The sequence below is a fragment of the Sciurus vulgaris genome, assembly GCF_902686455.1.
Source record: "Sciurus vulgaris genome assembly, chromosome: 4".
Classification (NCBI taxonomy): domain Eukaryota; kingdom Metazoa; phylum Chordata; class Mammalia; order Rodentia; family Sciuridae; genus Sciurus; species Sciurus vulgaris.
In genome coordinates, this window is record NC_136464.1 from 172,898,907 (window position 1) to 172,921,324 (window position 22,418).

The window sequence follows — 22,418 nt, forward strand, 5'->3', positions numbered from 1 at the left end:
GATAGTGGCCATTTAGTAAGTGCCCTGTTGGTGGAGGTGACCTCACACGTACAGGTGTGCTTATTGGTTGTATGACTCAGCCCCCAGGATTTAGGACAGGCCAGCTTGTTCCAATGCCCTTTGCCATGTGGACCCCACAGAGGCTCTGACCCCTTCCTGACATGGTGCAGCTGGTGTCGGCACTGGTGCTGGCAGGGTTGACATACATGGAGCATTTTTCTGATGATGCCCCAGTCTGGGCCTGAGCCCAAGAACCATCTCTAGTGTTGACACTCATGGATGAACCAGAGCAATCACTTGTAGAACAGCATATCTATCCTTTGTAGTGACACAAACCCGTGGATGTTCTGTCTGAAGTGCATGTGAGGGAAAACCACTTAGTTTCTCATTTTTACATGATTCTCTCTTTGTGTCTGACTTGAGGGAGCATTGGGAGAAGGAAGAAGATTGCTCAGAAGTTGTAATAATGTACACATCACGATTTTTGGCAATAACTATATAACTAATCCCGATAGTTGCTAACATAAAAGGTCAAAATGCTATCATTGGATATCTAGTTGGGGGACTCCAATCTTTCTGTCTCTGAGTCATGAGCAATTTATTTCAGATGGAAACTTGTTCTTTATATAGTCTTAAATGAAATATTCTAGTTATTTTTCTTCTCATTTCTTTCTTTTCTTGAGTATAAATTAACAAGATAGAGGAGCATGTCTTAGCCCAGTGGCAGTAAGCTGTCCATCCTTGCAGCTCACATAACTCCTTTACATGTTACCTATGGGTTTTCAAGATGTTCTAATTTCTATGTCAGGATATTAGCCTCTGTGGTGCTTTCAGTTATCCTGTGGTTCTTAAGGCTAATGATTGCAGATGAGCGCCCAGAGCCCCATCACTGTTAGCACTGCTGGTTGGCACAGGGGAGAATAAAGTAAAATCTTGAAGCCTGCACCAAACTCTGATTTGATTAATTTGAGATTAACTGTTTAGTACCTTTCTGAAATTAAGAAAACAGCCTTGCTTATGTATGCTCACCATCTTGTGTTCTAGGCAGAATGCAAATGCTCTGTTCTAGTGTGAAAATACGTAGGATTAGAGCTGGGCAGTGCTTGGCCTACGCTGCAGGGTCACCAGATTGTTTCATGATGCCCTGGACCAGTGGTCTTTCTGCAGGATTCTTCTGATGAGAATCTTACATTCTCTAAAAATGAATTTCTGCTCCATCATCCATTACTTAGATTCCTTTTAGGCCATTCTGAAATAATTTGGGGAGACTTTTATGTTTGTTTAAGCGGAGCATGTTTGCATTGTAACTGGGAGTTCATTTAATTTTTACAAAGGGTAATTGAATTATTCTGAAGTTGAATGCATGGTTTATGCACAGCAATATATTAGCTTGTAAGCTGCCAATTGAGGGAGTCACTGAGAATAAAATGTTTTCTACAAGCATCCTAAGTATTTTGGGAGCTTAAAATATGAATTTTGATCACAGACATTCTTTGTAGACAGTAGACTTAATTGGTCACAGGTATACCTATATTCAAAGTCACTTAGAAGTAAATACAAATCAAATCGAGTTTGGTCTAATTAAATTATCTGGGGGAGGTAAGTATGTGAAGTTGCTAACGCAGTTATTACAAATCACCTACACTAGGAGGTGCATGCAAGTTATACTCTGTATTCTATTTGGAAACCTTTTGGTGAACCATCAAGTAATATCTAAAGCCTGACAATTAAGAATCAGTAGACTAATATTCAGAAAAGCGTGTTTCTTCCCAAAGTGGCACATATTTTCTGAAAGCAATCGCTATATTTTCTAATATTTTTCTCACTGCATGGATAGGATTATTTTAGATAATCAGGTTGAATGTGTACCTTTTTTTTAATTAATGGAGGAGGTAGTATTGGAAAAGGCAAAGAAAACAGCGTATCTTAAAGTTCTTGTGCATCTACTCCTACTTGCACCAGGAACTTCACTTTCCTAAAAATATAATAAGTGATCAACTTACATTGTTATTTTTCTTTCATATTATATATCTATTTGATTATACAACAATTTCATAGACAGATTTTTTAACTTTCATGTCTACTTTTTTCTTTGTGACTACTAAAATGGGTAATAATTAAATATCTTAATATTAGAGAATGAGTCAAAATCAGAAATTTCAATTGGATAAAAAAGGAGAAGTCTAAAAGAGCAAGGAGAAGTAACTTATATGCATGTTGCCAATTATGGTAAAGAATCCTGGGATGCTGGTATTAGGAAACTTGCTTTATGTCTTGCTAATGACTGGTCAATCTTTATTAAGTGCCTTTTCTTGTGTCTCTGGGTTTCTGATGCTCCTCATTGACAGTGGGAATGCTCAGATTTAAGAGAGAACAAAACTAGACATATCACTTAGTGTAGGATGATTGATTTTGGAAGGGACCTGGCCTTCTTGAAAATGGATCTAATGTCCTAATTTTAAAAATTTAGAACATTTGAAAGCAACAAATGAATTTCTGTGTAGTTCAAAGGGAAAATGCTTTGATGAGTTTTAGGATTTAGATGAAGAAATCAAAACATCACAATACCATTTGTCTTGGTTGGTCACATTAGTGTTAATCAGAGTATGTGAACTGTCTTCTAACATACAATTTAACTGGAGCAATACTCTATAGTTGTAAATTCTGTTATATATGGTGTGACATTTTTCGGTTTAAAGAAATTTAATGGCAATGTTATTTTCTTGAAGTCTTTCATCTAGTATAGCTATCTTGGTATGAATACACATTTATGGCACATACACACAGTAAAATGAAATATTAAACCAAGATATGGAAGGTATTTTTGTCAGGTACATAATGGGCAAAGTATTTTAACAATGAATATTATTGATAAGAGCAGTCAGTCTTGATATTTTTTACATTAATTGATTAGTTTTCACACAGCTGATAGTTTCTTGATACTCCATGATGACTTTATCTGGCTAGCATGCTGCATAAATATTCTTATTATATTCAATACTGTAGTCTATTAAATCCATGGTTGTAGGGGTTAGACACTTTATCTTCATACAAGATAAAACATTTTGGCCAATTCTTGGAAAGAATATGCCCTAAAATGTTGTTTTGCATGATCCTATAATAAGTAAAGTTCAATAATAAATAAAAGTAAGGTTTTATTTTTTAAGTATGGATGTGCTTTACATATCAGATATGTTTCTTCTCATGAACAGACTGTATTTACTACCAACTTTAGGATACATATTTATCCATCTTTTGCTCCAAAAATAGGCACTTAGCATTTGTGTAGATCCAGCAGAACAACAGTAGTCAGTTTGATCTGGCCTCTAAAACAGGTGTCATTTTGATAAATGGTCCTAATTAAGCTGAGGTTTCAGGTAGGAAGCCGATTGAGTTAGGTGTTGGCACCTGTATGGCCATGGCCAGACAAGTACAGATGTTACAGCGAGGTAGAGGCAGCACTTTATTAACTTTGTCAAGTGTCCAGGTTTTGCATCTCCCATCATTTGACCACAGAACCTCGGTACTGGGGCACCATGGCTGCAGCTTGCATTTATTCACAGGGTGACAGGAGGTCAAAGCACTTATGGAAATTTCAGCTCTTTTAGGTCATTTTTTTCCCTCACTGATCCCTATCCTGCAGTGAGAGACAAGTGCATAAAAATGATTAATTAGACAAGAAGCCTCATTGTTTTCAATCTATGATTCATATTCCTCCTGCACAACAAGGGTTTAAACTGCAGGAAACAAAGCTCTTTTATGTCTTCTTACATTAATTTCATTATAGATTATCGAGGTAAAGAGTGTAGGATTCTGTCACTGCTTTCTTCATGATCAGAAAGACTTTTAGTGCAAAATGACATTGCGACATGACCTTCTCTTTTGAATTCCTGTCTTCTTGGTGATCTCACAGGATCAAATTAGGCCTTGGACAGTTCCACTATTGAGAACTCCAAGAGAGGATTTATGATTCCTCTTATTTTCTCTACTTACTCACTAAAAAAATTGTTTTGATGAGGGAGAGGTATGTTGAGATGATATTTTAATAACCTCAGAGAACCAAATTCAATTGCTTCAACTTTCTAATGTGGAGGTTAGAAAACAGAATCAAGAAAATATTTCAGGCTTTGCCGACCATATGGTCTGTGTCACAGCTATTTAGCTCTGTGGTTGTGATGTGAAAGCAGCCATCAACAATACATACATGAGTAGGTATGGCGATGCTCCAGTAAGACGCTATAACTACCCCAAATTTGAAATCTCATGTAGTTTTTATGTCATGAATATTATTTTTCTTTATTTTTTTCAACCAATTAGAAATATAAAAACATCATTAACCTGTGGCCATACAGATACAGACAGTGGGTCAGTGTTGGTCCATGGGCTGTAGTTTGCTTTTGCCCTGCCCTAATACATTTCATGAAACTCTGTGGAAAGTAATTAAGCTTTATCCCTGCCTTCAGGGAACTTTTCATTCAGATGGGAAAAAGCATATCCATATTACAAAACAGAATGTAATTAAATGCTCATTCCCGACCTTAAACCATACTAATTCTCTGACTAACCCTGGAAGGAGGAAGAAGAACCAGGGAGAGATGGAATAAGTCAAGGAGTGTGAGGGGAGCAGGATGGTGGGAGGAACCCTGGGCTGAGGTCCTGAGGCACAGGCAGTTCAGGCAAGAACTGGCAGAAGATACTTTCCAAATTCAGAAAGTTTCTGGTTATAATAAGGGAACCCAAACTTTAACCATTTCAAAATCTTGTTTTACTCTTTTGTAGAGCCATACATAATGCAAAAGGCAATATTAAAAATATGCTCAATTTGTGAGCCATATTTTGTGCTATAAAACCCAGAAGAGGTACTGATTCTTTTTCTCTGATTTTGTGAAGGCTGTCACTTTGGTATTAGGGAACACACTCTATTCTTCATTCCTCTATATACTGTTCGTTGTTATCACTTATAATACCTTGTGCAAGTTAAGAACTTGCTGGCATGTTAGTCATGTCTGTTTACTGGTGTTAGGACAAAATGCTGTAGAGCTGCTATAACAAACTATCGTGGTCTAGGTGGCTTAAACAAAGACATCTATTTCTTACAGTTCTGGAGACAGGGAAGTCCAAGATCAAGGAGATCATATGATACTGAAGTGTTTGAACTTTATCCTGTGAGTAATGGGTTATTGAAGGACCCAGAGCAGAGTAATGATATGAGTAGAGTGGACATTTAATTCAAAGATGGATTGGAGTAGCTGTAAGGTTATGGCAGATTCAGCACCTCACTTGCAGATGGCTACCTTCTCACTCTGTCAGAGGTTGTGGGGGTGAAGGGAGGGAGAGAGAAAGAGCACATGGGCATGCCAGGCCTCCAATGTCTCTTTTTAGAAGGCACTAATTCTATCACGAGGGCCCCATCCTCTTGATCTCATCTAATCTATTTAGCCCCCAAAGGTCCTGCCTCTACCATCACATTCAGGGTAAGAGCTTCACTATATTACTTTGCCATATGACTAGGACACAAATAGTCTTTATCAGAGGGGTACTGAGAATATAAATAATAGAACACAATTTCAGCCTTCTAGGGGATCAATGTCTGAAGGGGAAACCCCAATTAAGCTCTAATAAATAAAGTGATGCATGCAGAAATAAAGGGATATAAAATTAATTTGCTTGGAGAGCACACTGGGAGAAACCCTTCACTCTGCTTGGACTGGTAGGGAAAGGAAAGCATTCACAGAAGGGACAACATTTAGGCAGTGTCTCAAATGATGAGAAAGAATTAACTGGGTTGAAAAGAAGAGTATTCTCAAGTGTGTATAGAGTTGGGAATGTATGTGTTATGTTCAAGAAAGGCAAGTATGTGAACATGTGATTAAGTCATAGGAAGAATATGTTGGATTGGCAGGAGAAGTTCAAAAGGGTATCAGAACTTAGGATCATGAAAGATCTATCATATGATACTGAAGTGTTTAAACTTTATCCTGTGAGTAATGAGTTAATTGAAGGACCCTGAGCAGAGTAATGATATGTCTAGAGTGAACATTTAATTCAAAGATGGATTGGAGTAGCTGTAGGGTTATGGTAGGAAAATAAGCTAGGACCATGTTAGGCTAGGAATGGAGAAGTAGCAGGAGGGGAAGATGGAGTCCAGGAAAAAATTTAATTTCTGGTCTGAACTGCTAGATAGATGATTTATTCACCAACCAGATGGGGTCACTGAAATGATTTTGTGGGATCACAGAATCAGTTTTTGAATATGTTGAATTTGAGCTCCAAAGTATATTTATCTGGACTTCTAGCTCTAAGTATGGGAATAAAAATGCAGATCTGAGAGTCAAAAGCATAAAATTAAAGTCGAAGTCTACAGCCGAGGAAACTTGGGGCCAGTGAGTCACATGAGAAGAGATGGAACTTTGATGGTGGCCAGTATCCACGTATGCATAGAGAAGCAGCCAGGAAGCCAAGAAAGGACTGGATGGGAACAGAGGAAGCAGAGGTATGAATGTAGATGTCTTTTGAGAAAACCAAATGAAATGAAGTGGCAAGGTGGTGCTTAGTGTGAAAGTCAAGGACAAGAGAAGTTTTGGAAAAGACAGGCAGTGTCAGAACTGGGGATGTTGCTTAGCTGGTAGAGAACTTGCCTCAGCATGTAGAAGGCACCGGATTCAATCCCCAGCACATGTACACACAAAGATGGGCAGTGTTTGAACACTTGTATCGGCTAAGGTGATAGAGCCAGCCAGTGGAGAGTAAGGGCAAGTGATTTAAAAGAGGAAGTAGGGGATTCATACATCAGAGTCCTGAAGGAGTTAGGGGGGCAGGAGGAATTAACATGGAGAGCTCAAGATGAACAGAAAGAGAGGAGGATAATTGGGAAGATTTACAAATTTAGGACTAGAGTCAAGGAAACTGAGGGAGCTCCCACCCAGATGTACGTCTTATCTTAAAGGAGGAATAAGGCCACAGAGTCAGAGATAGGAAAAGAGGTATGAAGATGGAGGAGCAAATAGCCAGTTAGGAAAACGGAGAGGGGACCATCTCAGTGAGGGTTCACAATTTTACATTGTGTGTGTGTGTGTGTGTGTGTGTGTGTGTGTGTGTTTGCATGTAAGGAGGGATTGGAGAAAAGAGCAGGTGGGGCCGTGGCAGGGTTTTTTGACCTTTAATGGGCTTATAGATCATTTGATGATCTTGCAAACATGCAGCTCTTGATTCATTAGGTTGGAGGTGTGTCTGAAAATCCTGAGTTTGTCACAAGCTCCCAAGTCCTGAGTGATGCTGATGCTACAGGCCCATGCACCCAATTTCAAGTAGCAAGTAAGATGCTTTCTAGTTTATCCTCATCGTATACCCTCACTGTTATTTCTAAGACTATGTGTTTATGTGGAAGGTGGGGTTTCAAGAAGAGTGCTGATAGCGTATACTTGAAAATCAGGACATTTTGATACCACCTCGGCCCCTCCCAGTCATAGGAGGCAAAAGCTATTTTTCCCCTAAAGGTGAAATTAAAAATGTTAATGGCACCAATATGAATGACCACATGCTTGTTTCTGGCGGTGCTGTTTGTACACCCGTAAGAGCTGAACATGGTAGCTGGAGTAAAGCACGGTACAGCTGGGCAGGTGCACAAGTGACCCATGTGGATCCGTCCTGGACCTGGAAACAGAGCACGTAGACTGGGAGGGAGTTCAGGTGTAAGAGTGAGAAAAATGGAATGTCAGGAGACTGTCTTCAGAGTGTGTATTCCGAGGATGACAGGAGAGGTAGCTTGATATATGACACTGTCCAACAATGGCTGTCAATGTGAGTTGCTAAGGAATTGTTCAGATGAATGGCAGGATGTGAGGGCCAGAGAAAGACAGATGCCAAAGCCCTCGCTGGTTGTGAGAAAGATCACAGGATCATGGTAACAAGGAAGAGAACTAGTTGGGGATAGTAGAGGCAGATGGCATCAGCTTCCAAGAGGTGTCATGCAAGGGTGGGAAAGTAACAGTTTGGAAATGGCAGAGCAAATATTACACAAGAACGTGGGGTAAGTGCGAGAGGATAAGCAGTCTCATTAGAAGGGGCTAAAAGGGTGTGAGGAAAAGCCAGTTCTTAAAAAGGCAGGATCTAGATAGGGCAACGAAGCATTCTCAGCATTCTGAGGTGAGCTTGCGAAGATGTGGGTGGAGTGTTGAGAAAGAGGGGGAGTGGGTAGGGATGTTTCCAGAGAGTCCAGAGATAAAGGACTGGAGAGGCATCGGCTGTGGGAGGAATCAGGTGGATTCAGGAGGAAGGGAAGAGCAGTAAGAAGATGAGAGCAGAAGAAAGGATTGAACCTAAAGATGATCATCCCTGGGGTAGTGTTCAAAAATGACAGCAAGCAGGAGTGGCAGAGGTGTGTTCGACTGATAATGAGGTTCCCACGGAGACTTGGGTTACAAAGTTGCTTGGAAGGAAATAGCCATCCTGTTCCAAGAGTGGAGGTATTGAGGTGTGTGAGCCCAGGGTCACATGGACTTGGTCTACTAAAGAAGAGGCCTACTTATTTTGTGCACACTAAACAAGAAACCATCACAGTTTAATTCCATGCTTTCCTGAGCATGTTAAGCATTCTTTTTGAATGACAATGCAAAAGAATCTGTTGCCTGATGGATACATCTGTTTTCCCTTAATAAACCATTGACTTTTATTGAGAGAATGTGTTTTCCTCTAATTGTGGTGTGGATATGCTTCTTTTCCCTACAAATTGGAAAAAAAGTCGAAGTAGAATTAAATTCTATTTCCTGCTGTAAGTGAGACCACTCTCAGGCTAGCAAGTATAGAATTTCATCCAGGAAAAGGACTGTTTTTTTTTTTTTTTTTCTTGAAGCTGTAGAACATACTATATATAAAGGATTTGTCATGTCCATAGGAATGGGTAGGACTTTACAGTGTTCCAATATTGGTTCTTTTTTCTTTTTATTCCTTTAGTTTTGTATAGTAGCTGTTACTGTCTTATTGAAAGCAGAAGCCAGTGGGAAATGTAATTTTGAACTTGACAAATATAAAGCACTCATTTGATTATAAAGGGTTTGAAATACATAAGAAATTACCATAGTTTGAGGAGCGAGAGCAAAATAAATCTGAACTGGAAAGAGATACAGAGATGAGAACTGGAAAAGATACCTAACAAATCAAAATAAAACCAGTTTTGTGGAAGAGCAAAAACACAGAAGGAAATTGGGAAAATAATAAAAGAGATAATGAAATATAATAGAAAAAGATGAAATGATAACAATTTGTGTTTACCTGAAGCTTTCATCCCAAAATTAAATTTGATAGGCCTGGGGGTTTGGGGAGGTGGGGCAGCAGGCTAATGACATGCTTCTAGGAGGTTAGTGATGGGGTCTGAGCCAGTCTGTAAATAAGAAATGAAAATTGTGAAGTAGTTTACTTTTAGTCCAGGAAGCCTGTGGGGGACTTTTCTGTAAAGAGTTAACCTGGTCAAAATAACAGCAGAGAGAATAATTTATATTCAGGATGCAGGAGCAGAAAGAAGTGCGAGAAAGACATTTTAGAGGAATTGTGTGGAATGAATGTTGTTAGGTACTATGTGTGGGATAGGACAGACAATGGCACGGCACATCACCGTAGCAGGTTCTGGAATGGATGCTGATAATGAACAAGACTCCTCTGTCCGGCTCTTTCATCTGTTAAAAATAAGTAAAGAATATTTGCAGGATTGGCAAGGTACAAGAGGATTCTTAGATACTGCCTGTACAAACTTCCTTTGAGGACAAGTGGGTGACATATCTATATAAAAACACCTCTTTTCTATGACCAAAAACACCATGTCAAGGGATTTGCTGTAGATAATAATTATTAGTGATGTCTTCAAAGACATGTGGCTTAAGTGTTCATTACAGCATTATTTATAATATCCTAAATTTGGAAACAGTCTAGATGTACGACGATAGTAAATTGCTTAAATCTCTCTCTGCTGATTTAGCCAATGTGATGTGATGAATTTATTAAGGTCACATTATAGAAGAATATGTAATGTCATTAGAAAAAATCTCTGTGGAATGTCTTTAAGGGGAAAAGAAGCAATTCCCTGAGTAGTTTGTACAATATTAGAAGAAATGTGTGTCTGAATTTGTGGATGGATATTGGGTGTTTCGTCGTTATATGTAGTTAGTAGCCGAGGAATGGAAGATAGGGGTATCCAGGAAGTCCTGTGGTGTGAGCAGACAGAAAACCAGGATTTGCACTCTGGCCACCCGATGTTCCCTTCTGGGCTTCTCCACGGTCCTCTCAGACAGAAACCATTCTTTTGTCACAGCCTGAGTACCTGAGAACTTGGGGTGCCCTAGAACAGGCTACTTTGGGTCCAAAAAGAAAGATCAGAGGAAGCCCTGTGTTGAAATATGGTGAGAGCATCCCTGGAAAATGAATTTCTGTTTCTATCCAAAAGGCCGATATAATTTTAGTGAAAGGTAAAATAAATAAATAAATAAATAAATAAATGGAGGTGGGGGATGGATTGTTTCCCCCCGTGGTTCTCTGTTACTTTTTAATGCTCCCTGTCCCCCTCATCCAAAGCCCTTGGTCTTTTGGATTTTACACTGAGGGGATAACCGTCTTCATCTTCACATCCTTGTCATCTACTGATCTCTTCATCATCCCTGTTCAGTCATTTCAGATTTGGGTACCTGATTCATGGTCCTATTCCTCTCCCTAAGCCTATCACTGTTAGAGGCCTGGACACTGATTCACTCATCCCCGCCCCACCCCTACCTTGCCAATGCCTTCTCCCCTGCCACCTACAACACATTGCCTCCGCTGTCCTCTTCACTTTCCTACCTACCCAGCTTAGATTCTGTGTTATCTCCTGTAGCAACTCCCTTGCAAAAGCCTTTAACTCCTTTTACCTTTCTCCCTCTATCATTTATTTCTAGAAAAACAGATATTGTGAATCTGTCACCCACTGTCTCCATGCCAGCACCAAGCAGCTGAATAGTCCTAGAGATAAAACACCCGGGAGGACTGCAGAGTTTTAATTGTAAGTTTGTGATCACAAACCTCCAACGACCTGTTGGTGCTAAACTCCTGTCCTAGGATCCTGCTCCAGTGGGTTCACCTTCTCACTTCCTGAAATGCTGTCCTGTCAAGTCTTTTTCAGCTCTTTTCCTCCCAATTCTCCACCAGCTGGTTACCTTGCCTTTTAGGCTATTAGGATGGCAGAAGATGTCCAAAAGACATTTATTTATTTTCTCATAACCAAACACCTGGATTGTTCTTTTTATTCAGTAAGGGAAACATCCCCTCTCCGTACTTCTCCTTGTCCTCTTCCTCCTTCTCTGTATAAAAACAAACTTAAAACCCTTAAGCTCATATTCCTCTCCGACATCTGCTTTATTCCTAACTTAATAATCATCCTCTTCAAAAAATTGTCTACCACACTGTCTCTGATGCTTCACTTCTAGTCTTGCTTTTAACCTCAACACCCAGTTGAAATTGTTCTTTTCAAGGTCACCGGGACCTTTACATGACCTCATTCGGGGACACTAAATTAGTGCTTTTTGTCTCAGACTTTATTCAGCACTAGATTTAGTTGACCACTCCCTTCTTTTTTTCTTTTTTAAAATAATATTATGTATTTAATATGTTTTTATGCATAGGAAGAGTTAAAAGAATATTTCACAAACTGTTCTCTAGCAGGAGTTATAAGAGGACTTCTAGTATTTAACCTTTCTGAATTGCTTCAATTTTTGCAAAGTTATATTTGTTACATTTTCAATCAGTAAAAAACATTTTTTTTTCTAAAAGACATTGTGAGAGCAGCTCTTACTTTCTTGAAACACTCTCAACTAGGCTTCTTTAACCCCAGGCCCTCCTGGTTTTCTTTGTATCTCACTTGATTGTTTTTCACAACTCTGACTTGAAATGTTGGTGCTCCTAACAGCTAATGTAGGCCCTTTTGGCCCACCTTTGTTTCTACCCTCTCTTTGCTAGATTTACTCTTTACCTGTGAATTTAGTATTGTTTCCAACTGCTACCTTGACCTCTCCATCAGCTGTCTAAGGCCTTGTCAAACTGAACATGTCCAAAATGGAATGCTTCTCCATCCTTCTTCCCACCCGTTCCCTTTTGTCCCTTTACCTCAGTAAGGACTACTGTCACCTACCCAGATGCTTAAGAAAGGACACTGGGGCTCATTCGTAATTGGTCACTTTTATATTTCAGATCTACTTGGTCATTGAGATCTATAACTCTCGCCCTCTCTGTCTCCAGCCTTCTGCTGCTGTCCATTTTCCTCCTCAACCTCCTAAGCTGGCTGTATACTTTTGCATGGACTGCACCACAGCCTCCTAACTCTCTCTCTCAGTGCACAATATTCCCACTTTTCCTGCATTTGTGAACCAAAATGTTTCCTTTCTAGAAGTCAAATCCAATTTCATCTCCTAGGTTAAATTTAGGCTCCTTATGTTGGCCTCCAAGGTCTTTGGTCTAGTATTCTAGCCTCACTCTGTGCCTCTATTCCTTTTGATATTGCAACCTCATTCTCTTGGGCTCATATTAAGTGTAATTAATTCAGTGACGCTTTCCTTAACCTCTTCATACAGTTAGGTCTCCACTGTTATTCTCCAGTACAGTATCATTTTAGTTTTCTTTACGACACTTATGACTTAGAATTATGCATATGAATGGAAGCCCCAGGAGGTCAGGTCTGTCTCCTCTCCTCTGATCATGTTTTACCACATACCTGGCACAGCACTTGTGCATAATACATAAAAAAATTTCAGTAGATATTTGTGGAACAGATGAACAGATGAATATTTGCCAAGTGTTGATGCCAATGTGAGGACAAAGATAAAAATGATCCAGGCTGTAAAATGATTACCATGTAACTGGGTGACCCAGGATAAATGTTGAGGGTTGGCAGCACAATATGGGGAAATGAGAAATACAACAGCAAGATTCAGACCTTGAAAAATGACAAAATGATGATATCTTTGTCAGGATGGGGAAATAGAACAGTGGAAGGGATTGAGGAAGCAATACTGGGAGTTCAGTATTCTCTGCCTTTTATGGGGACCCTTATCTTTACAGAATCTCTTCAGGTAACCTGACTCAAAAATAGAATTCATGAAGCTGCTCAGCATAGAATACAGAACAGAAACTTTAAAGACATTAAAGTGGAAAAAGTTTATGCAAGTATCTGGTCCTCAGTATCTACCTATGTGCCAGCGAGTACATAAATGCTTACCATGGTAATGGTTGATATGCAAATCAGTTATTTACATGAATAATGCTTATTGATTATCAAAGGAGTCCCTTGATTGTTATACATCTTAGATTGTTAATATGAAAGAAATCTCTTCATCTGGCTACATAAATGAAATCGATCATTTAGTAGCAGTTGGCTTATCACATTGCACTACTTTACATGAAAGATGCTCTCCATAAAAGCAGTTGTAATGGGTGGTTTAATAAGGAAAACACTTTTAGAGAGTACATTTAACTGTTCTTAGCAAATACAATGCTCTTTTGCAATGCACTCATTTGTTTTATTAAAGCCAATTATACATTTGTTTTTGCTAATTTTTACTGTACAAAAGAAACTTTGGAATACTTAATAGTCAATTACTGTGAGCAGGCAGATAAAAATAATGAATGTTATCACACAAAGAGTTGATATATAAGAGGCAAGGCAAACATGAATATAGTATATGAAAATTTGTCAGAAATTAATAACTTCTATTTTAAGCCTCTTTAGAGCATTTGAAAAAGGAAAACCTTTAAATCAATTAGATTCCTACTTGGATCCATGTAAATGGCTGACATGATTCAATCTAAATGGAATGTTAATAAAAGCGACAATCAGGGTCCTCTCAAAAGAGCTGGCTTTTTTCTTTCAATTGTTTCAACCTGAACACAATTGACAAGCAAACTCTCTATGCTCAGATCTTCATCTTTAGTCATTTTGGAATATTTGATCTTTTAGTAGTCGTTAGAAAGGAACTCTGAACTTGCCTTCAAGTGATAATGAGAATAATGTCTTTCAAGCAAATGGGCTCAGAGAAGGGTGAATACACTGATAATAAAATCTGGCTTGTGAAATAATAAGAAAACATTTTTGTTCACTAACGATGCAACCTGAAGTATTAGTCAGGTTCAGTACTAGGTGTATAAGAAAAAGATAGGTCTGGCTGGCCCTTGCATAAAGTTGAAGGTCTCAAAGTGGCATATATGAAACACTAAAGGTATTATGATGTGTGCTATGATATGATGTGTGCTATGATAGAAGGATTAAGGACACCACAGGATGGGGGGGTGTCAAGAAAAGGGGCAGGCTGACCAAAGGGTACAAAGTTTTAGTCAGACAGGAGGAATAAGCTTTGGTGATCTGGAACATATAGTTGTGACTATAATAAATGATAATTCATTTGTACTTAAAATATACCACAGGAACATTCATCTGGTTTGTTCTAACCTAACATAGGGGTCATGGAAGGCTTTCTGGAGGAAATAGTAGTTTAACTAAAACTTCAATTTAAATAGGAGTTAATTAGGCAAAGGAGATAGAGGAATGAGTATGTTTGTGGGTCCTGGAACCTTTGGAGAAAGGAAAGGCATGCAGGCTGTCTAGAACTTGGAATGTTAAGAGGTGCAGAGATGAGTGTTGAGCCCAGCACTAGGAAGGCCCTGCAGGTTGAGGATGGGTCAGACATGCTCCATATTTATCTTGGTCATTCTAACTTCAGTGTGGAGAGCAGGTGGGAAAGAAAGCGCCCCTGAGCAGGCGTGGGGACAAGTCAGGATGCCTTTGAGGCACTCCAGCAAGACATTGGGGTGACTTTTTCTTGGGCAAGAGCAGGGCAGGGATAGACAAGAAGCTGGAGTTGGGGAGTTTTATGAGTTAGAATGACCAGTAGGTGTGGAGGTAGGTGATTCTGAATCCCATGAGGATAGCCTGGCCTTCTATACTGCCTGGCAGAAGTCACAAAGAAGGCAGGCCTGCATCCTCTTCCTGCTACCGCAGTGCCTCTCTGAACCCCACAGAAGCAATAGCATTTATATCAAGAAACTGAATGGCCCAAATGAGAGGACGATAAACCCTTTTGCAACTCAGGTACTTTCTGTTTTTCTTTTGTTTTCCATAAAATGAAAGGGATGCTTAATAGAACTGTCAGATGTTAGATCATCAAAAATAATTTTTTGATGCTAGATCAGTATTTGCTTTCTGGCACATAACTCAGGAGTTTAAAAAATTGAATGACATTGCTAAAATAAAACTCGTTCCATTTCTATCTACTTATTTATATAAAAAGCCTTCTAGGCCTTTACATAAAAAATGAAAAGTAGGAATAAACTTGATGTAGAACATCATCTCATTCTTATATTGTTATATTCTTCATGGGCCTATGCAATAATTGAAAAAAGTCAAAAGCATTTTAATTAAGTTTCATCTAAATTCTGGCTTATATAATTAATATATATTTGTCAAAATATAAAAAGTTACATTGTGTTTATCAATTGTTTTTAATGATAACCCAATCCTGGAGAAAAATGTTATCGCTTAAAACCTTATGGCCCTGAGATTGAAAAATATTAAATTTACCAACATTTTTTTATAGAGATGTATGATAAGGTGATCAATAAAAGACTTTCAAGCGTAGAATATATTGAGTTTAAATTTTGTTGAAGAAGTAGAACAGAATTATGAGCTCAAAGAGGATGATGCAAAATTTCCTAATCTTAAAGAAGTGCTTATTCATGTATTTTTTAACTGGTTGAAGAGAGAAATGAAATCACTGTGGTGATTTCACACATTTTAAACATTGGATGTGTTTAAAGAATGAAGTAACTGAGATATTTTTAAATGTGGTTATAAAATTTCCCAAATGGAGGAAATTACATTCTTTGCCAATAAGATCCTATACGAAGACATATGGTAATTTTTTGATGTTGACTTTAAAATGTGAGAGGGATTTTTCCAAATTTTTTTGGTTTGGGTATATGAGCACAGAGGTTTGAAGGCTACCTGCTTTGGGAAGTAAAGTGGGGTGAAAAAAAAGAAAAGGGTGTAATTTAGATTCCCAAAAGCATCATAGTTAAGGGTCCTTTATCGCCACCCGTGTAACAAGGGAAGGAAGCCAGGGAAGGTTGACTTGCTGTAATTTTGCAGGTTGCTTTGGTGGGATTGGAGATTAGGCTGTTTTGGATGGTAGAAATGGTGGGAAAAGATTTCTAAAGAGAGCCCAAGACTGGAGCACAGGAACAACCTCTGAGAGTGGAGAAACCAGTATCCAGGGTATCTGACTGTGACCTTAGAGTGACAGCAATCTGTTTGCTATGCGATAGGCTTCAAGCATGTATTGGCAAGAAATTCTTAAAGTGAATGGATAAATGTAGGCATTAATAGAAATACTAGAAATTGCATAATATTAAGGGGTCACAGAAATCGCTGAGGCAGACATGATAAATCAGGTGTCCAAGGTCACCTTTGGGATGGCAGATAGAACCTCAACTTCTCACTTTCCTGCTGGGTTTTATTAGGTTACCTTGTGCTTCTCTGCATTATGTCTTTTGGAGAATTTTCTTATAAAGAACATCAGAAATGAGGTGAGAAGTTTGGAAAAGGGTGTGTGCCCCTCTACAGGACCCCAACACCTGGTCTCAACCAAAACATCCAAAACCCCAATACATTTCCAGACCAGTTTCCTCTTTTCCCCTAGAATTCAGCATTTCAGCTCCTGCCTGGAGCACCTCTTTCTCCTAAATTGACTTATTGGCATCATCTAGGGGCAAAGCCTATCCCCTCTTTCCCTGATTTTCCAAACTCCACTTGTACTTATAATCTATACAAACATTGTCTAGGAGAAAAAGAATGCAAACTACGCATGAGTCACATGTGATTTTATTTTGTTACTTACTTGTTTTATTGTGATAAGAACACTCAACATGAGACCTACCCTGCTATACAATTTTTAAATGCATAATATGGTACTGATAGCTGTAGACACAATATGTTATAGCAGATCTCTAGAACTCATTCCCCTTCTATAATTAAACCTTTTTCTATTTAACAGTAATTTACCATCTTCCTCTCAACAGCCCTTGGCAATCACCATTCTAGTCTCCTGAGTCTATTTCAGATGCCTCCTGTTGGTGGAATCATGCACTATTTGTCCTTTCGTGACTGGCTTGTTTCACTTAGCATAATACCCTTTAGTTTCATCCACATTATTGCATATGGCAAGATTGCCTTAAAGGCTAAATAATAATGATGACAAGTGCTGGTGACAATATGGACAAATTGGAATCCTGTGCATTCTTGTGGGGATGCAAAATGATGTAACCACTATGGAAAATAGTATGGTGGTTCCTAATAAAATTAAAAAATAGAATTGAGTTATGATCCAGATTCTGGGTATAAATCCAAAAGAATTGAAACCAGGATCTTGAAGAAACATCTGCACTCCTATGTTTATTGCAGCATTATTCACAATAGCTAAGACACGGAGTCAACTTTAGTGTCCAGAAACAGATGAACAGTAAGGAAAATGTGTCACATACCTAATATACTGTAATTTTAATTTTCTAGTAGACAAACTTCCAAAAGTAAAATGAAACAGTAGCTGGTGGCTAATGCACTGTACAGTGTGAATCTATATGGCAAATGTCAGTGCTACATTCTATTTTTCTTTACTTGTTTCTTGAGTATTGGTTTTCTTGGCAGACTTTATTCTACTTCAGGGCAGTAATCACATTTTAAACTTCTTTAATATTTTCAAGGTGTTCAGCACAATGCTCAGCCATAGTAAGATGCTTGATGGACCACATTTGTTGAATTATTTTAACTAATAAAACTTTTGGTTAAGCCACCTAGATAATACAGCTCTGTTGACTGGCCCTTTGGGAATGGGATTGCTCTTTTTGGAACAACAAAGCTGTCAGGGTTTTAAATAATTGACAAGGCTGCTAATAGCTGCTGCTTGTGTAATTAGACAGTCATTTGAATTTGTGAGCATCCTGGGGGTGGGACTGTTGTGTCTTCTGCTCCTTCCAGTCACAACAGCTTTTATTTTAAGTATGAACATCTTTATGTACAAATTAGTAGTTCTTTGAAAGGTATTGGATGCTCTTTAAGAAAATTATGAATTTAAATTTGCCCTGGGGTGCTTATCAAGTTGGTTAATGTTGTCACACTTATATTTAACCTACTGAGAACCTAGTCTGAAGACAAATTGGCTTAGCTTAACTGTCCCAACTAGTCCCTTAGAAACTTTTTTTTTAAGGGGATGAAGAGGGCTTTGCCTGGATTCTGGAAGTGTCATTATCACTTCTGATAAGCTTTATGCTGAGAGATGTGGCCTTCAGAATAAACAAACTGACAAAAGGCCCCTTGAGAATCTTAATTTGTTTAAATTAAAATGAATGTATAAAGATAAGAAAACTGTTTATAAAAGCTGGCCTTTATTTCATTACAAGTCCTTTAACCATTCCTTTGGGAAAATTACATCACCCTTACATGGTGGTTCAATGAAAAAAACAGTCATTATTCAGAGCAGGGATTTCTCTTCCACTTTTGGCCTCCATCATGAGTGCAGTGGCTTGAATTCAACAGTGCAAATTCTTGAACTGCAGCTATATGAGATTAGAAAATCTCTCAGGTGTGCTGAAAAGGAAGGAGGTTTGACTTTATGCTAAAATAAACTTATCATATCAAAACCAGTTTTGTAATAGAAAGCCTTGGATGCAATTATACACGGGAGGTCTTTTGCCTGCAAAGAGGAACATTTTTCCCCCTGTAATCGTGACCACTGTACTAAAGCAATCAAGAAGATATGTTAATTTACTTCTAACTGATGGAACTGATTTCCTAAAAGCTTTAAAGGAATGGGAGATGTTAGTGTGATGAATTGGAGATGCTTAATCCTAGCTCAATACAAAGCAAATTGAGTTCTTTTTGGTATTAATCAACCAACGAAAAGAAAAAACAACAAAAGAAAACACAACAGCAACAACAACAACAACAACCATGTTCCTCACCTACTTCTAGGTAATTCAAAGTTGTGAAGAGGTTTATACAAGCTAGTTCTAAACTTTTACCAGAAGAAATTGAATTGAAATATGATGCCTCTGGTGTTAATTATTGAGGTGTATTCTGCCAGGGATTGAAATCTATGGGTGGCCTATAACAGAATTCTGCGAAATATGATCTATTCTATATACAGATAATGAACTGTTGTCAGTTTCCCTCAAGGGAAATTTCATATATTGTATTTTCTCTCTAAGGTAGGTATAACTATGTTTGCAAATAAAATTGTTGTTGCCACTAATACCGATTAACTTTAAATGTTATTCACATGTCTGTGCTTGGAAGTCACAGCATGTACTGAACATTAATTTTAATCACTTTCCATAGCAGTAAAATTTTGCTTCATAACCCACTTGGAAAAATGAGATCAGCAACTGAGGTGCTAATTCTCTGTTATTACTAAATCATCCCAGATGATTGAAATCAAGTTCCCAAGGCTGATTTGGAATTGACATGTGACAAGGAGGTTAATCTTGGACTCTATTTAGAACTCTCCTAGCAGTGATCACATGGAGTTTGGACTCTACAACTTAGGATTCAGAGAATTGAATCAGAGAAGTGTGTAAGGGTGATGCATTAGGACCCTCATCTTACGGTCTCCAGTTGATACTTTTTTTTTTTTTCATTTCAGTTCTTTTGACAATTAAAGGTCATAGCCCTGAATTCACTTTCCCTAGTTAATTAATGGTTTCTACCTCCACACTGTTTCCATCTAATTTCCAGAGAATTTGCAGATGCCAAGACATGAGGCACACTCAACTTCTTCTCTGATCCTAGTTGGTTGGTCCTTATAGATTGCTGCTAAGCTATCCTTGATCTGATGATAAGGTCACCCTTGGAGCCACTTCTTCAATCATCAGGTTCTCTCTTGGCTTGTCTAGGGTGTCTAGACACCCCTGTAATTTAATTGTTTGCCATTACCTGGTGGAGTTGGAAATGAGCTGAGTGACAGCATATTCTTCCAAGTTAGTCAATTGATCATGCCTTTTATAGATTCTTGCAAAAGGCAAGAATCATTTATTTGGTTCTTCTCTGAATAGAAGTCCCCTAGTGCCTATGTGTGTCCTAGATTTCAAGAAGGTGGTGGTAGTAGGGAAATATTCTGGGTTATTAGGGAATATAGAGAGAAAAAAATCCAGCATTTGTTAACATTTTAAATTATTATTTTCTACAAGCTACCAGCAAACTGAATAGACTTTTGAAAATGTAAAAAAGCATAGGATTAGTGTGAGTAAAAGGAAGCTATCTGAAATATTAATGAAATATATATTTTCAATTATATATATATACATATATATATATATATATATATGAGGAGTAACTAATTTCTCTTTCCTAGATAAGATCCATATCTGAAAAGACCATCCAGCCCAATCATTGAATAGTTAAGATACAGAGACCCACAACTGACTCAGAGCTCTTTGCTTATCCCTCCCCTCAGCCCCCACTGTGACTGAGAACAAGATTGTTTTGCAATGAAGAAATTAGGTTTGGTATCAGGATAAACTTTTTGAGGCTAATAGGTGGAAACATTGAGATACATTATCAAGGACATTTGCAAGGGTTATTGGAAAAAAATGGCCGGGCAGCTAGCTTTCCACTCTGGCCCAGGGCAGTCCTGTAGAGTCAGGGCTGATTGAAGCTGATTTCTTTACCTCATTTTTAGATCACATGATTTTAAGGCAGATATTTCAAAAATGGTTTACAAATATAGACTTGATTGAATTATTTACCAGAGAAACTGCCCCTGTATCTTCCCTACATTCCAGAAATACACTGTGTTTGTTTCCTCTTTTGTGTGTGTGGAGGGAACATCAATCTGCCCTTTCAAGCAAATGTAAGGATTTTTCAAGATGTTCAAAAACTAAAGAGTAAAATTGTCTTTGGATCCCTAGAGAAGATTGGACTGCATAGGACTTCAGCTTCCTCCTTGCAATGAGATGGATTTCCATGGGAAAGAAGATTTAGAACTTATGGGAAGGGATAGAGTAAAAGATGTCACAGGCTTCAAAAATAATTTTTTCTTGGCACTATTTCTTGAGAATGATAATTGATTTTACTTAGTGTCTGTGAAAAACAAACCTGCAGGAAAAAAAGGACAAAGTATTCATAGGTACCTGAGGATGGATAGAGATTCAGATGGACATTAGAGAGATTGTTTTGTACCTCATTATTCCTTGACTGTGAGGGTAAAAATGACAAGTTGAGAAGTCAATCAGTCATTTCCTCTTCCTCTGGTAATATTTGAAACCTGGACTTGCATGAGAAATTCCAGAAGGACTTTCCCTCCTACTCTTCACCCCAGGACACTTCTGGTCCTTGGGTCCTTCTTTTTTGGTGCCAGTGTTTGTTTAACAGGATTTTGGTAGGAGAAACACCTGCCAGGATGCAGCCTCTTTTTTCTCTCCTTTCCACACTCTTTCTCCCTCTCTGCTACCCTCCTTCCTTTTTGTAGTGAATGACAGAACTGGCAAAATCAACATGATAGTATAACAGAGCCCATTTTTATATGTGGCTCTTTTTGTGTGAATCTGGAAATTTAATGTACACACTGTATACTGCAGTTTTGTATTTCAGTATCTGAGTTAGTGTGAAGGACCTTTTTATATAATCTCAAGGTCATTGTCTATATGGAGCTAGTTCAATATACCTTCCAGCTGAATTCTTAGTCATAAATTGACTCTGTAACAGTAATCTGATAGACCACAGAATCCAGATTTAATCCAGAATTAATATAATAGAATATTTAAGATTATCATCTAATTCCCTATCATCCATTTTCCTTCTAAAGTAGATGTTTTCCGTATGTAAAGTCTCACTATTCGAATATTTGCCCTGAAGGTCTTCAGACACCTTAACCCTAAACTCACTGTATGAATCAAAATCTCACCTTTGTCAGTGTGCACCTATATACCACCAAAACCTTTTGTTGTGGTTAGTTTGGGCAGGAGGACATGGTGTGAACAAGCTGCAGTCTTACATCCTTTTTTCAGGTTTTAAGACATGTTTGCATGATCCTGATGGCCTTTCTCATCCTTGGACGGGGAAAGATTTGGTCTTTCCTGAGTCCCAGTTCACTTCTTCACTTCTAACCAGAATCTAATTTAGATGGACTCTTCAGAATCTCTAACACATTGTGCCGTTTCTTATGTGCATGATGGTATGTGTTCCTTGTACATCTAAAAGAGAATCAGTTCCTACTTGATACTGTAAGGAAGGATTCTTCGTGTACTATGTATAAACATACCCTAGAAACACTTCATTATGTGTTAAATAATTAGGTAACTGGTATTTCTAATGATTTAATTTATATCAGTCAGAAGTCCTGGCTGGATTTAGATTGTTATAT

The 22,418-nt window shown here is 38.2% G+C and overlaps 1 protein-coding gene across 1 annotated transcript in view; it reads left to right on the forward strand.

Annotated features, from left to right (window-relative positions):
- HS6ST3 (heparan sulfate 6-O-sulfotransferase 3) overlaps positions 1-22,418 on the forward strand; it is a 682,017-nt gene that overhangs the window by 151,227 nt on the left and 508,372 nt on the right. The gene's annotated exons all lie outside the window — the stretch shown is intronic.